General features: G+C 37.4%; 1 protein-coding gene across 1 annotated transcript in view; it reads left to right on the top strand.

Moving 5' to 3' along the window:
• Window positions 1–771: 771 nt before the first annotated feature.
• The window catches only part of LOC135712021 (somatomedin-B and thrombospondin type-1 domain-containing protein-like), a 164,100-nt gene continuing 142,347 nt past the window's right edge, over window positions 772–22,524 (top strand). The window contains exon 1 of the mRNA XM_065235024.1: window positions 772–1,225. The gene's annotated coding sequence lies outside the window, so the exon portion shown is untranslated. The remainder of the gene's footprint in view (window positions 1,226–22,524) is intronic.

The raw sequence follows: 22,524 nt of genomic DNA, 5'->3' as shown, positions 1-22,524 counted from the left end.
TAGTTTCTACATAGGAAATAATAATTGAGACATTCTTCACCGTTATCTGTGCAAAATTACATAAAAAAGCTGGTTACCAATTTTTTTAAAATATGACCAAAAGTTGATATTCAACGATTTTTGTCAATTTTCAAGTGTCCATGGTTTTAAATATTCCTAAAGTTTGCAATTTTCATGAGCTTTATATAAGAGATAAATAATAAACATTGAAAATACAAGTTTTGAGATATTTGAGTTATTCACATATTTTTGCAAAATGTGAATGATTGCCCATAACAAATAATTATGCAAACTTTCATGTAAATCGGAGAAAGTCGCGTCAAAAATTTTATTTTTTTATCCTATTTGTTCTGGAACAGGTCTGCTCCCTAATATACGCTTTGAAGATTGTTCGCATTGTACTTATTTTTAAGAATATACAAAGGATAAATTTTCCGTGGAAATAGACATATGGGCAGTACGATAAATTACATCCACTCTAGTGATGTGAGGAAGATGAAACGTAGCTAACGTTTATATTTAAGCTTGGCACATGGCTGAAGCTGCACCATGGCAGGTGCGGTGTAATTCATCCGCGAGAGGATCTCTCACCACTGAGAATCCTTATGCGAGGAGAGCAAGGATCAACATTCTCTTCCACATCCTGACGTCTCTCTACAAAACAAGGATCTCTCATTGCAACACAGGCACAGACAGACGTCTCCATCTGAAGTAGCATTTATACCTGTTCGCATGGTTGCCACTTCCGCATTGTCGGTTGACGCATCGGGTTGCCCGGTCACGTTTCTTCTTCCGGTGGATGTGTGCGTGTTTTGATTACTCGTTTATGGTTTGGGGGTGGGATTGTTTTCCCTCTAAATGTGTTTGGTAGCGGTTGTGCGTCAGTATACTTCTAGAGATTATCACACTTTCACGTTGGATTACACCGAACGAACCAGGGAAGAGCTTCCAAATTAGGAAGGACTTTCGCGTAGTTGTTTTCCGGTTTCCCGCTCATTTCGGACGGGTATGAGTGTATAATTAAAAATCGGCAGGATACCAGTCAGTGCTCGGATGCCGGCGGGGTTTACTTTTGTAACACCAGTGTTATTTTTGTGATTGATGGCCCTCGCTGGCGATACTAGGCTATCGATAATTTGAGTGGTTGATGGGAAAAAAGTAATTAGGTTTGATTTGCGGAGATCGGCAGGGACTCAAAACGGATTACGGGACTCGTCACTTCACTGTGAGTATTGTGAAAAGTGTGTAAATTAAAACATTAATTAAATGAAGATATGACTTACATATGACTTAAAGCTTAGTGTTTGATAGTATGTGTTCAGATTTCTTATTTAGGTGTATCGTATGTTGAGTTGTTAAGGATATAATCATTTTGTTAAAGAGTCATAGTTTATCCCGAGAGTTGAATATCGATGTAAACACTTTTAGGACCTTTTTTAAGTGATACGGAGTCTGACATGACATGATGAAAGTCACGAGTGAAAATTTAATCTCCGGTTAAGGAACGCATGACATTCTTCACATAGAAGGGTTGTGGTTTCGGTATAAGTGACTCGTATGTGACAAACATTCCATGGTCGGTTTCTTAGCACTGTCTCCATTAGAAAATTTCCAATAAAATGACGGAAGCAGAAAAAATATCGGTTTGCAAAAACTATCAATATTGAGAGTAAAAAATAATATCATTGGCGATTATAATAAGTACCTGTCAGGGCTGGCAAAAACGAGCAAATCTGCGACTAAATTTAATATCTCGGACGGGTATCGATTTCAGTCAATATGTTATATATTTTCTTGAAGCAAAAAGTCTGCTGAATCGGTTGAAGTACGTTTGAATTTAAAAAAAAATGTTTAAAGGATCACGAGATCATTGTGCATTTGTTGTGGAATAAATACATGCCTGGCTCACCGGATAATCTGGATTGACCGTAAAATCGTTCACATCACTTAAACCAACACTTAAACTGTCCTGGGTAGCCGCATATTTTTCTAACTGGTTTAGAAAATTAGAACAAGCCAATAATATTTTGGATTAAAATGGAAATTTGCTTGGTCTGCGGCTAATCCGGTTTTACCGGGTTTTGTATAAACAATCCATTCTCAGTGTCAGCTTAAAATTAGTCATTTATATGTTAGAAATAGAGCTGTGGAGTCGGAATCGGAGTCGCAACGAACTGAGAAATACGAGTCGGTGAAATTGTACCGACTCCGACTCCGACTCCTACAGTTTTATGTGCTAAAACTATGAAATTCATTTTTGTTTTCAAGCATCGGGCTTGAGAAATGGCCATTTATTCTGATTATTTTATGTTGAAATTACGCCACCATCAAATATTGCTGGACCTACGAGAATCATATCGGATGGGAAATTTGGTTTGTGGACTTGCCTTGATCCTGATGGCTTCCAGAGGTTTTCCATTGTGCTTCTCTGCTACTTGAAATTTAGTAATGTGGAATAGTGATTTTTTGCAATAATAATGAAATTCAATTTAATGATAATAACAGCCAATTAGCTTCAAGATGGGGATTTAATATATCAATGTTGATAATTAAATAGATCTAGATGTTTGGATGTCAAATTATTGATAAGTAATGAATAAGATAACAGTGCTAATAAAAATCATTCCTTGTACACTAAATTTAGCTGAAAATAAAGACAACCTTAACAAAAAAAAGACAACCTTAACAACCAACTACCATCTTGAATTTGAATTTTGACATAAACACATTCTCTTGATCAAGGCAACCTCTGAGTATCGAAGTCAACATTTGTTTTTGTTCATTCGTGGCTGGAAGTTTATTATCGCCTGTGTTGTTGTCAATATCAATATTCATCTTCATCTTGGTGGGGCTGATTTTGAGGATCCAATGCAAAATGATTATTTTCATATTACACAAATACAGTGCTGTAGAACGTGTTGTGTTGGTTTTCATACACTGATTGATGGAAAATTATTTCCTCATGCTGAATTTATGATAATATGATAATATCGAGCTCTGGAAGCGACAATATTCAAAATAATCATTTTGCAAAAATGAATTTGATTATTTTGCTTTTGAGGATCGCTTCTGATTTTGACAATATTGGGTTGGATAATCAAGCAGTAGTGAATATCAATAAACACGTATGAACTCATTTCTTTGTTTCGCTCGTACTTCATAGCGAATATATTCAAAACGAACGCAATTCATCTACACTGGGTTGAAGCGCCACTCCTTGTGTGTGACGGTAAATGATAAAAACTGACACTGTAAGATATTTTTAAAATTTAAGATGATTTAGTCTAATAATAATAACAATATATAGTTTTTGATAATGTTTCTAAGTTCAAGTTCGGGTGGTGGTCTAGCTAACGCGATTGAGCCTTCCAAATAAACGAACTAGATAAAAAAGTTCGGGTGGTGTAGTCTGAAACGTGATTGCCTCTCACCGCAAAATGCCTGGGTTCAATCCTAGTCGGCGCAGCCGGGATATTCTGAGGCATAAAATCTCTGATAACGTCTTCTTTCGGAAGGGAAGTAAGGCCGTTGGTCCCCGGTTCATGAGTTGATGGGTAGACTGGCCCATAAAAATAATAGTTCTAATTTTCCACGGGCCAACCCCTTTTTTTGTGCCATTTGGTGAGAAAACCACTCTCTGAAAATTTCAGCTCTTTCGTATGTAACACGAGCTGGCGCTCTTAGTTTGAATTTTGTACACTCTATCGATTTGATTAAGATTTTCAAAACTTGTAGTTCAATTAATGAGTAACAACTTTGCTGAGGATTTCATCATGAATCCAGTCAGTTTTATTGAGATATTCGCTTTTGAATGTATATGAGCATTTTGTTTATGAAAATTTCAACCAAATCTCTTATATGAATATTAAACCAAAAGCGCTAGCCCGTGTAACGTCAAAAAAGCTGAAACATTCAGAGAGTGGTTGTCACACCAAAAGACACGAGCCTGGATGTTGACCTGCGGAAAATATTAACTTTTCTTTTTATTGGTAATCTAGTTGGTACGTTTGCATAAGCTGCCTGTATTTTGTTGCAATATACGGGCAGAATTCACATAATTAATTAATATCTCCATAATACTAACTTGAATCGTGATGTTGTTCAGCAAAGTTGTTCCTTATAGTTTAAGCTACGAGTGCTGACATTCTGAACTTAATCGAGTTTGCTGAACAAGTTCTATGCACGAAATAGTGTAGGAATGTTATTTCTCCATACATTTCAACCTATATACCCATTAAAATTTAAAAGCAAAAGCGCCAGCTCGTGTTACATTCGAATGAGCTGAATTTTTCAGAGAGAGGTTTTCTCACCTAATGGCTCAAATCTAGGGGGGCCCGTTGAAAAAAATTATAAAATATTTCTCCCGTATAAATGTGGGCCAGTCTAGTCGATAGGTAGGGTCCAGGTGTGGGAGCTGTCTCTATGCCGTCGGTATATATAGGTACTCAGTACGGAAACCAAATAAAAAAAAAAGTTCGGGTTCATGTAGGGGAAATGGCTCTAATATTGGCCTATGGATCTAAGATTGGGCCCATCGCTAGAAATTTGCTATTTATCAATTTTAACTAGATGAACGCGTCATTGGGACCAGGCATGGAAAATCATTTGCATTCATTTCATACATTCATTTACATTCATTTGCCTCTAACTTTGTTCATCAACAGCTTTCCGCAAAATTATGTATAAAACTTTTGTAGGTTTTGTTATTAGCTACAACTATTGCTCATAACTCAAATCTTTATCTCTTATGCATCACGAACTAGAGCGGGCAGAACTTGTTACTGTTTTTCAGTGAATGTAAAATACATTCACTGAAAAACAGTACTGGCTTCTGTTTGCTCTGGTTCGTCATGCATACGAGATACGGATTTGACTTTTTAACAAAAGTTGTAGTTAATAATCAAACCTACAAAAGTTCTATAACTCATTTTGCGGAATGCTGTTGAAGAAAAAAGTTAGAGGCAAATGAATGTTAATGAATGCACGAAATGAATGCAAATGATTTTCCATGCCTGATTGGGACGGTACTTATGTGTATTTTTGGTCACTATTAAAAATTTAGTCGATTGCTGAATTTATGTATGGATCCAAATTAGGGCCTTTTAGGCTGAATTTCATCTATCTATTTCTTATTAATTTGGAAATATCGTAATTTTTTCAAAGTTTTCGTATGCAAAAAAAAAAATCTGAATCGAATATTTTTTGTCTGTCTAACATTTGCTGTGGTTGGACACAATCACTTCATGTCTGACATCTCGTTTTATTTACCTTAATCGCAGAATCTTGAAATTTTATTAAAAAAAACCAAATCATGAAAATTTGTAAGATTATTAGATTTTCCAAGTCTTGATTCTTAAAGACCCAAGAATTTTTTTTTATTGGAATCTTAAATTGATTTCTTTCTAAAACTAGTTTGGAAATTTGGCCAAGGCTGAGATCTCCAAAACATGTATAAGTAACTCCTCTCCTCTATTTCCAACAATCTTAAATCATGTAATCTTGTGTAATCTTGAATATTCTTCTTCATCTTAGATTTTCCAAATCGAGGATTATGATTTTTTTCCAACTTGCCAGGTGTTTTTTTGCAATTTAGTCCAAATTCAATCAATAGTTTGATGTTTGAATGTCTGAAATCTCGTCATTTTGTCGTTCCATTTTAATGAAAATGTTTCTGAATTCTGTATCTAGATACAGTGGTGGACATTTTAATAGCACTTTTAATACCATTCAATGTTTATAGTGACAATATGTCTACAAATCTCCTGATTCAGTTTGCATTCAGCTGTGAACAAAGCAGCACTTGTTCCTTGATGTAGATCGCACTATCAATAGTTGTTTACTTGAACACGGTGTCTTGGTGTTTTGGGCAACAATTTCGATAAGTGCGACATAAAACATACTTTGTGTTTTGCCTATCCAAATGCCTCAGCGAGACCTACGAGATTGTAACTTTCGTGAAATCATTGGACGTGAATTCTGTTGACATGATCGTCACATATCGCCTTGCGGAGGAAAAGGCGATCTTCATCAAATTTTTATCTGAAGCAAGTATGCATTATGGCTTGATTTATTATCGGATCTATTAAGTTTAAATTATGCTCATGGAAAGGCTGTGGAAGTAAAAATGTCGCTGGCAACGTGCAATACGATTTGCCACCGGAGCTGTATGATAAGGATCTTTCGTGAAGCATGTCATCCGGGAAAAAATTCCACCAGAGCTTGGCCTGGATATGCATACAGGCGTGAGAGATATTTACATGGACAGGAGATTCCCTCCTCGCTGAATTTCCTCAATCGGAAGAGGAATATATTTTATTCAGGGAATAAGGATAAATGCTTCCTGTGTAAGGCGGAGGACTACCGGATGAATTCCTACCAAAAGCGGATGAGAGAAAACGAAATGATGGACAGGAGGAAAGGGGAAAACACATCAACACGTACGCTAGTGTAGCGGCTTTAAGTGCTTTGGACAGCAACAATCAGAACGATGAAGTAATCAAGGTACAGCATGAAAACATTGTAAAAATAGACGTGGTGACCCCGGAGACCGGACCTCAACAGTCGGAACCCAAACTGACGGCAGAACATTGGGTTAATATTACGGCACGCGAAGCTGTGGAGAAGAAAAGGAGATTGGAAGAGAGTAAAAATATATTGGTGAAAAAATTAAGATGTGAATAATTGTGTTGAAATCAAAACATTAGTCCCTCGGCTCCGTTTAGCTCCAAGAGATAATGAACCTACCAAATAAATATTATGGAAAAAAATATATCCTTATGACATCTTCATCCAACCTAACTTTCAATAATTTAAATCACTGAAATAATAACACCTTTTCATAAACATATATTCCTTGGAGTTGGCAGACTTATTCTTGAAGAACCGGATACTTTACATTTCTTTTCATAATTTCTTCTTTCTTCTCGTACCGTATTACTTTCATTTTGTGACCTTCCTTAACCTAACTTACTTCTAACATTAGCTTTGGGAAACCGATTACCCGTGGCGTACTCGGGGTTAATAACACATTCACTCATCTACACGCATATCCATACACTCCTCCTCATCCATACAGATATACACGAACACACGTTAAGAAAGGGAAAGGAAAACTTTAACCTAGAAGATTCGAGCCTTGAAATGATCGATGAACAGGTTTGCTGGTAGGAGATCTCCATGTGGACACCCCTGATACCACTGAACACACTGTATCCATAGTTAACAGGATACTTCTCTTGCCTGATGGTACCGAACTGGCTCAAGACCGTTGAAATGTCCTTGTCGTCTATTTCAGGAGGCAGATTAAAAATCCGAACGTACCGAAACAAACTGCTTGCAGCCTTGATTTGCACAGAAATCCTAGAGCCATCTTCGTAATCAAACTCGTATTGTTCGTCTAATCCGGTCGCAAAACTGTTGAACTCATTTTCATCCAGAAACTTAATGTAATACGCATGGTCATTTTCATCCTTGTATATTGAATGTACACTATTCGCGGGAATACCCAGCCTGCGTGCGACGAATCGCAGAACATCCAGGTGCTTTTGGAGCCTTAGCCGATGGTCCGAAAATGATTTTCAGAGTATTCTTCCAGGTTACTTCCATTGTGATTGTTCTTTAGTAAAATCCGTTTATTGTTTGTAGCTTCACACAAAGACGTAGAAACTACAAGAAATCGAACAAGAGAGCAGTTTTCGGGCGTGTGATCGTATCGACGTCCGAGCGTTAACTGAGGTTAGTGATGACGATACTTAAAGAAGCATACAAAAGATTTAAGGAAATTAATAGTGAGGTAAAAATAGGAATTTCTTCATTCGTGAAACTTCGGCCTAAATACTGCAAACTTATAACCAGTTCAGGATCGCACAATGTTTGCGTTTGTACAAATCATGAACTTTTTTTTTTATCTTATAACACATAGTTTAAAAAAGTACAATATTTTGTGTAGCTTGAAGTCCTTCTTGACTGATAGTTTAATTTGTGAAAGAAAAACAGCATATTGTTATCTTAGATGTCAAGAAGATTGTCCAGACATTTCGGATTTTTAAACAGAGCAATTATAAAAAAAAAAAGATTGATCAACTGTCATTCGAACAGTGGGTAACCACTGATAGATGTGATATGCAGTGATAGTATTCCAGGTGGGGTTGTTGCTACATATTAAAAAATAAGGTTTCTTGTCAAAACTAATTATGCTACGAAACGCAATATGAGCAAAAAACTAAAAAAAATCTGAGGTGGGTGGTTTTGGACAATTCTGCAGGGGGCCTGTCCGCTTTGCCCATTCCTATTGTGTAGCTACGGCATTAACAATAACCCGAAAAGGCTGTCAAACACTTCTTATGGTTCTTGATTAATGTGGGCCTCTTAGTGGAATACCTGTATAAAGAAAGAGAGAAGGATTAGGAATTTCCATTTGATTCCACTATTTTATTCGCTTATCCTTGACAGATACGCGTATTTCGTCTACAATGTGTAGACTTCTTCAGTGTCTTGTACTAATACTCGTTGCAAATCTGTGTGGAACTACTCCATAGCGTTATCAAATCTATCCCTGTCATTAAATACAGGACATTATTTAAAATCGAACCAAGGACCCAGTTCGATATAAATACCATTCCGAGCATGAGTTAGCGGTCGAGCATAAAAGAGTGATTTAGTGATTTTTTCGAGACCGTTAGCATTGGTAGTTTATAATCAAATCAGCGTTGATCAATTAATTTTGGCTGGATTCAAATTTTACACTGACGTTGACATCGATGCATCCTTGTGGCTCCAACTTAAGAATAGTAATGGTCGATTGGTTTACAGAGAAATTCATCCTTTTGCCTACCTACTTCAATAAATACCTAGACTGTTTCGCGTAAAAGCGTCACATGTTTCATGTCAGCCGCAGGCACTTAGATTTAAATGAACAGTGCATTACTTATGTCATGCACATATATTATGCATATAAATAATACTTTATGTGCGAGTAACGTAAAAGCACGATCGCCTGAGCTAGAAAGCCTCTGCTCCCAAAATAACCAGCCCTCCCTTGAGCCAATGCGAAGCAAATCTTCTCCGAAATGCCTGCCGGTTCTATGGTGAGTGGCACCTACGATTGGTTGATGGGTGGCAGGTCTGTGTGTATGTATGACTGGAGCTGGTTACTGTGGGAAGTCCTTTCGGCATACAAAACACCAAAGCAAAGTCTGTCTCTCACTCTCGTTTTTCCATTAGCCGAGTGCCTTTTAGTAACGCACATACAAAGAGACTCGGTGGGAAATGTTTATCTTTTAATTACAAAGTTTTGACGGCAACTTAATTTAATGGAGCTAATAAAGTTTTCACATTCGCTTTGATGATTTTTTGATTCTAACAAACACCATGCGATGCTATCTGGTCCGGAATTGGGTGTTATGTTTTTGGTTAGCCTTATACTACTTTTCAATTTTGGATTGTGGTGGGGTTTACTTAAAAGGTAGTCGAAAAAATCTGACGATAGCCAATGTGTTATGAATTGATGATCGAATTAACTCGATCGGGATTCAAATGGAACTATTTAATTTTGATGTAGGGATGATTCCCTCAAATGATGTTTTTTAGCAGCATTGAAAAATAAGGTAATTCAGAAGTTTTTGCAACATTTTCTTAATTATTATAAACCTTTTATTTTTTACGAGGTTCTGTTGTGATTTAATACTTTTTATCTTTGATGTTTTCTGATTTAAAAAAATATCAGTTGTATGAAATTAGACCAAAATACAACCGTAAAAAAAACTCACATTTCATTGATAAGTTCACGGCTTCTATTTAAATAAAATACCAAATTCCGTATATTTAGCCTGCTAAAGAGACTGTGTTACATATACTACATATAGTTCATGAAAGTTAAATAAAATTTATGATAATATACTCACTCAAAACTCAAACCAGTAATTCGAAAATATCTAGATTAAGGTTTTCTATATATTTAAATACTTTTTTTTTTAAATTTAGTCACCGTCAATAATTTAGTTGTACAAAATAGTCACCGCTTTGTCTAACTAAGATTTATAAATTAGTTTTGTTAATAACTCTCCACATGTGCTCGGTGAAGGTTGCTAATTACCTGATTCTGAGTAATTGAAGTGATTACTATGTTAAAGAAATAAACACGGGGTCTTACATAGCTTAGTCAATATCACCAAGCCGGAGGCAGTGGTTTCGATCTTTCCGGTTGCACATTTTCTCGACTTCCCATGGTATACAGTATCATTATGGTCATTATCATTATACGAATTAATGCATCGGTAGGCTCATAAAGCTCTCAGTTAATTCCACAGTTATAATTCGAAGAACACTATGTTTAGAGACGACACATGCTCAAGTAAGAGCATTATAACCAGAAGGATGGAAGGAAGAATCAATTGACACATGAATGGATAGTGGAAATGGGGGTGACCATACTGAGGAAGATCTCCGGTTAATCCACAAAGTGAATTGATATTTATGTAAGTGCAATATCATCTAAATTTTGTGTAAGGCTATTGGCAAGATATTACAACTGATATATTTGACAACAATTGACCACTAGACTGATGCAAAATTTGACTTTTTCGCTCCACAGTGCTTAAATGGTTTCAAATCGGGTCCTGATTAGCCTCCCAAAGTTACAACTCATTTGGTTAGAAACAGGCTTCGCACAAACCATTTGATGTTTACATGTAAATTACCATGGGAAATCTCAACTTTTTGTTCATTGCCTTCTAGTCTTTTTCCATGTTGAGCTGCGAAACAGCTCGATAGCCATTCTTATAGAACATTTTCTCAGCTACAACTTTGCTGAGATCGTTTCTATGTAAAACGAGACAGGAAAAAGTTATTAATTATTTAAGAGATTGGTAAACTTATGACATGATCAAGCAGCTGCTCTGCAGGCAACACTGTATTTTGCAGAGTGACATAGTAGCCATGATTTGTGTGTCCTATTAAACGCCCCAGAAACATCAATGTTGCCTGCTGAGCAGTTGATTGAGCATGATCATAAGACATCAGCGCTTTGAACCATTGATAGCTTTCGATCCTTGCATTTTATCAAAAAGTAATACTGAGCAAAGTTGTAGCTGGGAAAATTTCCTCCAAGTACAGTTGACAGCTTTTGAAGCAGACCGATATGGTGAATTATTAGATAGACATGAACAAACATCTTGGTTTTACCATAGTAATTCCCATACACACTTCAAATGGTTTGTGCAATCTCAGTTTCTCACCAAATGGGTTCAAATTTTGAGAGGTTAGTCAGGATCCGATTTGGAATCGTTTAAGTATTGTGGAGCGAAATTTTTCAAATTTTGCATCACTCTATTGACCACTTTGTCAAGCAGTTTTGGCGTGACTTTTTACCAGCGATTTTACAAAACTGGACCACCTAATTTCTATTTTTTTTTATGAATCGCACAAATTTTGGCTACTTTTCTCGAGTTTCTAGAAGAAAAAATCTCAAAATAATGTTTTATTTTAAAGTTCAAGTGGTAGTAAACGTCATTTTAAGTGCTCGAATGAAGTGGTTAATTGTTTAGTTCTTGTTTAACTTGCTAAAATTCAAAAGCCCAGTGTTTGATATACTGCTAAGGAAGCATGCATTTAGGCTTTATATATGTTCTTCCTCTATTGAATTATAAAGCTTTACGTCTGATGGTTATGCTTTTCACCATCGCTCTTTTGGGCCTTTTTCATTACTTTTTATTATAGAATGCTAACGAAAAGTCCAGTTGAATTTTCAATAAACCCATCAAAATGCAATTTTTCCACACCGCAAAGCCACACTCTGTGTTTTTACTGAAGATGCACTCAAGAGCGCTCTCAAGTGCACCCTCAGTGAAGATTTTCAATTTTGATAGAGCGATTAACTCTCTGTAAGATGGGTTCAATGAAAATTCAATTGGATTTAACGCAAGCATTCTTTATTAAAAAGTAATGAAAGAGTCCCAAAGTGGATTTACATCAAATTAATCTTTAGGCCTTCTCCAGGAAAAACTTCTCGAATACGAGGGAAATCACTCATTTTCATGGATTTTCCTCATATTCAAGAAGTTTTCCTGGTTTTTTACGGTTTTTTCTCGGAAAATTCAACTCTCTTTTGAGAAAAAGGTGAACACGAAGTTATTGCAACACTTACAACTGGCTGTATCTTTATTCTTACTAGGCGGAAGTTAACCAAACTTGGCATAGTTTCTGTGTGAAGTGTATTGTTTACATCCTGTAAATTGCGTTATTGTGAGTCAAGTGAAGACGCGTGAAAAAATGTTTTACACTCACATGGAAAATTCGGAACTGTCCCATCGTGCTCTCGGAAAAATACTGCATATCCATAGTTCAATCGTATCAAGAGTTATAAACAGGTCCAAGGACCGGATCACAAACACGGAGCAGGAAGGAAACCGGGAGCAGCATGTAGGAAGACGTAGGGAAAGGTGAAGGGTAATTTCACCCGACATCACAATATTTCAACACGTGATGTTGCCAAAAAGATCGGTGTTTCACAAAGTTACGTGCAGAAGGTCAAGGCAAGAGCTGGACTCCATGCATTCAAGGTTCAAAACTTCCCAAACCGCGATGAATTTACCCTTATTTCTACTAACCAATTTATTGTTTTCCGTGCTAAGCACCAATGCTACCGACGCCAGGGAGGTTGCTCCCACATCTGGACCCTACCTATCGACCCATCAACTCATGAACCGAGGACCAACGGCTTTACTTCCCTTGATGAGAGATGTTATGCCTCAGAACATCCCGGCGGAGCCGACTGCGTTTGAACCCAGGCCTGCTGGGGTGAGAGGTGTAATCACGCTTACCACAACACCACCAATGTAGCTTTTGATGACCTATTTGAAATTGCCATCATTATCTATGCATACTGTAAACATTTATCAGGGTATCACGCTATGTGAAGCATGAATGCAGATTTCATGCGTCCATAAAGTCATCATTATCTCAGAATAGAAACATCCTAGCATAACATTTCGGGCGCTCAGCATTTATATAGCATCATCAAATTACTAAGAAACCGCCATAAATTTCTCAATTTTGCTCAAATAGATTCAGAACGGTTCAGTGGAGCAATCGAGCAAATTAATTTAACTTGAATTGCTTATCTGAAAACATGCGGATAACCTTTCATCGATTACGTTTACCACTGCAGTTTTATAGATTTAATCGGATCTTATTCTTATTATATAGCCACAATTTTACAACAACGCTAACGAAAATGGCAAACCAAAGCCATTCGTTCGTTCAAATGAACCGAGAAGGTTCAATAGCGCGTAGAAAGGTCAATTAATACAAAGAGGCTGTACGACGTGATTACATCGTCTGTTTCTTATTCTTCATCCACCCACTTTTAGCTTTGGTTTGGCCTCTGTTTTTTTTCTGCGATCCGAATGAAACAAGCAGATGAGGTCAAAGTTTATCATTACAGACTGGGGGACCTCCGATAGGACATGTTTCATTGTTTTTCCCCGGGTGGGCTATTTGTTTGGTCATTGTAATTAAATTTGCCAAAAAGACCGTTGGGAATAGAAACGTTTCTTCACCGCCGTTGGTTGGGACGGTTCGTTAATCAAAGAAGGGAAGCATCATTGATCGTCATCCAATTATGGTGGGTAATCAAGGTAATGTTCAGTGTCATGCTTGAACGAGAAGTTTGTTGCAATAGAACTGAAGCAACACGCATAGGTCAATTGAAATAGTAGGTTTATTACTTTTTGGAGCTATATATTGAACCCTACAATGTTACAAGATCCACAAAACAGGGCCAAATTGATTACATGATTATTCACTGTAGGCAGACCCCAGCTACTTTTTATTCGAGACTCTCGTTATCTAGTTTTAGAAAAAGATCAATTAAGAGTTACATTCCACCGTCAAATTCAGCGGTGCCGGTGGTGTTGTGGTAAGCGTGATTGCCTCTCACTCCTAAGAGCCTGGGTTCAATCCCAGTCAATGCCAAGAAAAACTCAAAATAAATTGAAAGTGCGTTCTACCCCAGGGGTGCGTTTTGCACCATTCTCCCCTACATGATACAACCGGTTCTTTCTTAGACTGATATCGTCCACGTAATGCTACAAAAAGTGATAATGTGGCTTTTATACACACATGATTTAGAATGCATCTGATTCTTAAAATTGCGAGCATCCAAGCTTTTAAAGTGTGTTTATATGAATTTCCGCTAGTGTATATGGGGTGTTTACATCTGTGCGGATTTGCTAGCGCTAGTGTACTTGACAACCAGCATGAATTTCAGTTGCTCCTGAAATCTCATGCAGGTAGACGCTGATGCCCTGTGTACATTATGTTAGTGAGCTTTTTTGCTAGCAGCTAGCTCATTAGCGCTAGTGAAATAGCATATGTATTTAAACACCCCAATAACCATTCAAATCCTTCGACAGTATCCCTTACAACCGAAGAAGTCACTGCAACCGACGATCTTTCATTTTTCTTTTTTCCTAATAGTAGCATTAATTTCACATAATAATTGATATAAAAGCTCTAAGACATTAAATCCCGTTAACACGAACTATCATCTGTCTGCCGTCTTCATATACAATGTTTAATTTTGTTGTTTATTTTGACGTTCCATTTGTGGACAAGTCTAAATATACACTTAGAATCATCTAATTTTACACGTGACGTAATCCATCTTTGACATAATGGATGAGACGTAAATAAACATGTCATGTAAAATTAAGTGCTCCGAGACTGAAAAGTTCGTTACTTGACGAAAAGTACTCGTCTATTATAACTCAATTTTATGTCAACATTGACGCTCGTATGTGTCAGTCTCAGAGCACCTAAATTTACATGATTTTTTCTAAGTGTGTAAGTTTTATAATATTATTTATATTATAACAATAAACTCTACATAATGTTTTTCTTCATGAGTTGATTGTTTCTATAATCCATAGTGTGGCCATTAGGCTGGGTCACCACCGTTATATGGAAAAACGATAAAAAAAAAATCGCCAAATTTGAGTCGACCAATTTTTGACCGTTCCACTCTTTAGTTGGGCTGTAGCCCATCCAAATCAAAGTCAAATGTCTTTTTGACAGTGCTGATACCTTTTCAAAATTTCTATCGACTTCATGTGAAAACTGGTAAACGAGTGGAGTAATGATACAAATTATTTCAATGCTAAACAAGGAGCTGCTTCCTTGATGGTTGTCAACGATGTGGTTGAAGCTAATTGCTGACTTTATCAAGAAATCCACCTGAGACCAAGCTCAACAGTAATATTTGCTTCAGGTGATCGAACAGCATTGAAAAGAGTACAACATCGTAGCTGAAATATAATCATTATAATTCAATGTCATTTCTGTGAATCCGTCTGACATTGTGTATTACACTAAAAGCTCTTATGAGATTGAGCAAATGTTTTTGAATAACCCTTCCGAGATATGGGAAACTCTGAAGTAAGCACATCCCCATATCCAACTACGCCTATTAAATTTAGCATATGTTTTTGAATGCATCTGAACCTGCCAACTTGACAAGATCAGAAAGACCGAAGTTATTCAGTTTGAAGCTTTATTCCATTTATATGAGGTAGGGGGTGGGGGTTTAGTAAGGCCTCCCTCCTTACCTATGAAATTGAGAAAGTATTTATTAATAATTCATCTGAACATACCAAATCGATAAGATAAGAAACTCCGAAGCTATTTCAATTTGAAACTTTACTTCCATTGAATAGAGTGAGGGGGCGTGGGAGGGTGTAGTGAGTCTCCCTCCCAGAGGTGGCAACAGTACATTTTTTGAAAAACCATCGTCCAGAGCGAAACAAAACAGCCAGCACACGGGCGACCGTCTATAACTACATTCCAAGCGAACAGCGGAGATAGAGAATAAATAAAATCTCGCAGCCTGATTTTTCCAAACAGTTTATTGTAATGAAATTTCAGCTGCAGGCTTGCGTGTGACAGTAAATTACCAACTCCCTTATTTACGCATAATTTTAACATTTATGCTTATGAGTGGTCAGTCTTCATTCTTATCTTTTAATTCCATGCAATAAACATCAAATAAATGCAGTAATTAGCCAGAAATCAGCAAAATTCTACACGACATAAATTTATGTCGCGCGCGCCGCCGGTCTTGTCTGCTTCTTTGTGCGAAAATGTTCTGTCGCTGGCAGAAAACAGTTTAGAAATGTCATGACATTTTTGCCGCTTGCCAGTTTGTTTTTGTGTGTCGTCACAATGGTTATCGCAAAATGTATCAAATGTTAAGGAAAAAATGTTAAACTCCAGGACTCGTGCCACCACTGCTCCCTCCTCTCCAATAGATAGATCTATTGTTTTGAATAATTCATCTGAACATACCAAATCGGTAAGATACATACTTAGAAATAACTAATTTTACACATTACGGAATCCGTCTTTGACAAAAGATGAGACTAAACAAACATGTCATGTAATATTGAGTGCTCCGAGACTGAAAAGTTCGTTGCTCGATGAAAAGTACGTTTGCTTGAGCTATATATCACGTATGTTATGACTCAAATTTATGACAAAATTGACGGTCGTATGTATCACTCTCAGAGCATCTAAATTTACATGAACTTTTCTAAGTGTTTAGTCAACTCTGAAATTGTTTAAGTTTAAAATCTGACTTTCATTAGCACACCGGCAGTGTTGGCAGGAAAAATGATTTTCGGCATTTAATTCGAAACATCGATCCATGAACAGTTATAACTTTTTTTAGAGGCATTCTAGCACCTTCGGCAAAGTTGTTAATCACTTCTTGGAGTAGATGCATGGCTCAGGCAAATTTGTGGTCCCTAGGAATGAAAATTGCAAAAAAGTAGGTTTTCCCATACTAAATTCCATACAAATTTCAAACGCAATATGGAAAGCCGGGTTGAAACCAATTGTCTCCAAATTGTGCATGTTTGTTTGGGACCCCAAATGGAACCCAAAAATCATTGTTCTTTCATCAATCAATCCATCCATCTTCATATAAAATTACTGAACCTTCACAAGTGAAAGCGACTCCGGAAATTTACCGATTCATTAATGAAATTCAAATCAAAACGCTTTCACACGCCCTACCATTCTGTCCCAATAACCAGGCCCACAGTTGCGTGGGTTGAGCAATCACCAATCAACAGGAATATAATTAATTGAATTGGAACTCTTGTCAACTCAGCCAAACCTTCACCATGGATGGGTTCGATTCATCTTTCAACTGCGTCCGAGACGAGCAGATCAAGGGAAAGAAATTCAATCTGTGAGAGCTCTGACACATTTGTGCCTTCTATTTCATCTTCCTGTTCGTCTAGTAGCTCACTGCCAGTTTGTCTGCCCCTTCATTCATATCGACATGAAATAGACGGAAATTACTACTACGTGACCTAGAACCTGTTTACATGACAGCCCGTCTGACATGGAGTCTTTGGTCGAGACATTGGTCATCAAATCCTATGCATGGATGTAGGATCATTGTATCACCAGTATTGTTGGTTTCGTTGACTTTTGGCTTTGAGCTTCGGATAGCAGCCACTCAGCAGAACTATAAATGAAAACAAGAAGATATGAGATGCCGACGGGGAAAAAGTTGATATTTCTGAACTTTCGGAAGCCAATAAGAGTTAGTTTACGAGGAACCTACTGCAGCGCAGAGTTGAACCCCATTGCGGAACATGATTGAAAGCGAACGGGCAAATAAATGAACAGGCGTTATATGAAAAACTCAACTGCCAAGTGAAATTTGCAGAGCGCCCATGATGGTATGAAAAAAGCATAGCAATGAAAACAGTGTCGTAGCAAGAAGTTTCCTTCGGTGTTATCCAATTCATCTCAATGTGGAGCGACATGAGTCTAATTTGAAACTACTAAAATTATGGTTGAAGCAAAGAAATTGAGAGTAACACATAACCAATGCATGAATTTGTATATTGTGCGCTAAGCACAATCATACTCTATGCCCAGAGATCTCGAGCAATCCAATCCAAAATCTCTCTTGACTGGACCTCCGGCTTGATAATGCCGTGCTTTTACTGATAAGGCCATCCGAGGCACCCCTCACCATCCCTCTCCAAAGGGGGAGTTTGATAAAGAGAGATGATAAAACCGATTTGTACCTTCCTAAAAAGTTGTCCTAGCTCGCTACCTACTCTCTATATACAATTTTCACATTGCCGTACTCTAAACGGAACTATTAATTCTATACTTTCTCCTCCTCATCTATCGTATAAAAATTACCACTTTAGTCTGTTGTTTGAAATTAGCTTTTTCAACTATGTAAATTGTTGACTTCACGCAGAAGTAATACTAAACAATAGTCAAAGTAAAAAAATATGGTTTTTGGCCATAACATTTATGGTAAATTGGACTTTTACCATAAATACAATATGTTGTTGGGTATATTTACTATATAAAAAGATATTATTCCTCGAACCAATCCTAGGATTCACCCATAAAATATAATATAATTTTTCTATTATGCGATATTCATGGTGGAGAAATATTTCAGCGGTATACTTATTTCAAACCCAGAAATATTGTGTGTGTTCCAGCCGTCTTTTCAAGCACCATCTTACTGTCACCACACTGCTTGCGCCATGTAACGACAGGATCTGCAAGTGCATTCTGGCCACACCCACTGCAAAGTGGTCCAGAATGCAGATTTAGGTGGAATGATATGTTTTGAGCCTAAAATTTAAGCTTTAGACTAAAAATCTCCCCTACAAAGTTGTTTCTTATAGTTAGGCCCTTATTTTTATGACAATGAATTCTAGGGTGGTTGTTATTATCATTAACATCAGAAGTCTAACTTTTTTGTTTGAATAAATTAAGGTATACATTTTTGAGCAAAGTTATAGCTGAGCTAATTTCAAGCAACTTTGTTGAAAACAACTTTTTTGTATCTCTTAAATTGGCCGATTTAGAGCTATTTTGTTGAATTGAGTTAGGGTGGCGCTAAACAAAACAGTTATTTTGCTCTAGTTTTCTTATTTCAAATTTCTCAGCAAAGGTGTTTTTTAGCACTAAATTTTTTTTTCAAATTTCTCATGAAAGTCATCTTCTAAAGACTTTTAAAACTCTTTAAGGTGAATGTTTTATAGCGATATTTGTTGCCTGTATCTCTTCTAATAAAAAAGATAAACCCAAATATAGTAAAAAATATGAATAAATTCAAATTGATTTTATACGAGTTTAAAAAATAAAATACCCTCAATTTTTTAATATTATTGAGAATAACATACGTCCTTTCAAATACCGTAAAAAACTTTTTTTTTTGTTTCCCAACCAGAGATATTAACATTTGAAAAGTGCACATATTTATTATAAAAACGTCAATAACTCTTGATCGGCGAAAGATAGTCGTTTGAAGACACCTTTGCTGAGAAGTTTGAAATAATTAAACTAGAGCAAAATAACTTTTTTTTAGCGCCACCCTAACTTAATTCAAGAAAGAAGCTCTAAATCGGCCAATTTAAGAGATACAAAAAAGTTGTTTTCTAGAAAGTTGCTTGAAATTTGCTCATGAATGTATATCTTAATTTATTCAAACAGAAAAGTTAGACTTTTGATTTTAATGATAATAACAACCACTCTAGAATTTTGTCATAAAAATAAGGGCCTAGCTATAAGGAACAACTTTGTAGAAGAGACTTTTAGTCTAAAGTTTCAATTTCAGGCTCAAACCATATCATTCCACCTAAATCTGCATTCTGGACCACTGTGCACTGGTAGTAGATTTGTTTACAGCTATTACTACCTTTTACCCTTCTTACAAAGAAGGGTATAGATATCACTTGAAAAACCGACTATCGATCCGAGGCCCGGAGGGCCGAGTGTCATATACCTTTCGACTCAGCTCGACGAGATCGGAACATGTCTGTGTGTGTGTGTGTATGTGTGTATGTGTGTATGTGTGTGTGTATATAACGAAATGAATGCGCTCACGTTTCTCAGCAACCGCTCAACCGATTTGGACAAACTCGGCGCCAAATGATGGTCTTGGGGTCCCATTGAACGCTATTGAACGGTTTTGGAATCGGAGAACCGGTTCCTTAGATATGGCCGGAATAAGATCCGGTGAATATGGGCCTTCACGCTGGATTTAACGGAAAACGTATCAAAACCATCATATACCATTCGACTCAGCTCGACGAGATCGGAACATGTCTGTGTGTGTGTGTGTGTACGTGTGTATGTGTGTATGTGTGTGTGTATGTAACGAAATGAATGCGCTCACGTTTATCAGCAACCGCTCAACCGATTTGGACAAACTCGGCGCCAAATGATAGGTCTTGGGGTCCCATTGAACGCTATTGAACGGTTTTGGAATCGGTGAACCGGTATATACGGCCGGAATAAGATCCGGTGAATATGGGCCTTCACGCTGGATTTAACGGAAAACGTATCAAAACCATCATATACCATTCGACTCAGCTCGACGAGATCGGAACATGTCTGTGTGTGTGTGTGTATGTGTGTATGTGTGTATGTGTGTGTGTATGTAACGAAATGAATGCGCTCACGTTTCTCAGCAACCGCTCAACCGATTTGGACAAACTCGGCGCCAAATGATAGGTCTTGGGGTCCCATTGAACGCTATTGAACGGTTTTGGAATCGGTGAACCGGTATATACGGCCGGAATAAGATCCGGTGAATATGGGCCTTCACGCTGGATTTAACGGAAAACGTATCAAAACCATCATATACCATTCGACTCAGCTCGACGAGATCGGAACATGTCTGTGTGTGTGTGTGTATGTGTGTATGTGTGTATGTGTGTGTGTATGTAACGAAATGAATGCGCTCACGTTTCTCAGCAACCGCTCAACCGATTTGGACAAACTCGGCGCCAAATGATAGGTCTTGGGGTCCCATTGAACGCTATTGAACGGTTTTGGAATCGGTGAACCGGTTCCGGAGATATGGCCGGAATAAGATCCGGTGAATATGGGCCTTCACGCTGGATTTAACGGAAAACGTATCAAAACCATCATGCGACACATCAAATTACTACAGAATTCAAAAATAAGATCAATGCAAGTCGTGTTAAGTGTTCCAGACCACATTGGACACACTTGGACATGTTCCGGGTACCCCGGGGAAGATGCTTGAATATGAATTGAATTAAAACCCATTAAATCACATTAAAATACGATGATAAGGTGATTGGTAGCCTCACCAAATAGACTACACCCGGATATATTCCGGGTACCCCCAGGCAGTGGCGTAGCGTCACTGGATGACACGGGGGTGGGGGGCTTGTTCACTGATAATGACAATAAAATAAATAAACTTGAATAAGTAAGAAGGGTCTGATCACACCATAGGTGGATAAATTCGGGTTTTTTATATTGTAACTACATACCATTGATATTTTTTTAACTAGTTCGTTTAATTGGAAGGCTCAATCGCGTTAGCTTTACGGAGCCGATAGTTCATTGTTCTTTGTTTGTAACAAAATTCACTTAATTCTATGTCTAGTAGGAGTTGGGCCGAATACCCCAAGTAACCACCAAGCCCGCTAACTACCCGATAATCGCCCTTTTTGCGATATAAGGTAAATATAGGGTTTCCGAACTTTATATCAGTCGCATAGCAGCCATATATAGCAAAAAGGCCGATTAACGGGCTTGTTGGTTACTTGGGACTCGCGCCTTACTCGGGACTCGCGCCTTACTCGAGGTTAGAGAGGTACATTGTCGAAGGATAGGATCAGAGGATACCATTAATATATCAACCATTATATTAACCACTTATATATCCAGTACCACTTATATATCAAGTACCATTTATATATTAACCTTTCTTTCTCTTTCGTAAAAAGTTTAAAACTTTTTCAGCAGCAACTTTCGCCATCTCTCGGCAGGTTGAGAGATAGATAAAAAGCTCTCGCGCAAACTTTTTCTATGAGTTCCACTCAGATTTCATTACTCCCTGGTGGCTATTTGAATTTGACCAAAAGATGGGCTAAAGGACAAATCTATAGACAAAAAATAGATTCTACATGTCGGATGATTCAGCTAGCCCCTATGGTACCACTACTAGAGGGAAATGGCAGTTGTTCAGCCTCCTAGGCCGTCGGCGCTGTTTGAGATAGAATAGCTAGATTGGGAGTTTGAATTTATTAAAGTGGAGACCGTCAACTCGAAAGGTAAAGATTTTTTATAAGTGCGAGCAAATAAGCAGATAGCCCTTTTCAGTTTCCAGCGTAAGTCTTGAATATCAAATCGATAACGTAATTTGAAATCGGTCGAAATAATTTGCATATATCAAAGGATTAGGATATCTTGACAACAGATGTTTTGAATGATAACAAAATTGGTCATTTGTGTGATATCTAACGAGCATTTTTGTTATATTTTTTTATGTTGGCTGTTAATTAATCCAGAATGATAACATTCAGGTATCAAACCTTGATAACCGGGTATCAGAACTTGTTATTAATTTGATATACAACTTTGCTCGGATATGCTGGTAAGGTGGCAATTTTTGGGTCTACATGTATATGTCCCCCTAATTTTCATTGCTGGACCACTGTGCAC

Source organism: Ochlerotatus camptorhynchus, unplaced genomic scaffold (genome assembly GCF_037179485.1).
Source record: "Ochlerotatus camptorhynchus isolate MF236.1 unplaced genomic scaffold, CSIRO-AGI_Acam_v1.1 ptg000003l, whole genome shotgun sequence".
NCBI classification, from domain to species: domain Eukaryota; kingdom Metazoa; phylum Arthropoda; class Insecta; order Diptera; family Culicidae; genus Ochlerotatus; species Ochlerotatus camptorhynchus.
Note: the sequence above shows the minus strand (reverse complement) of the source record. Positions and strands in the feature narration are given on the sequence as shown.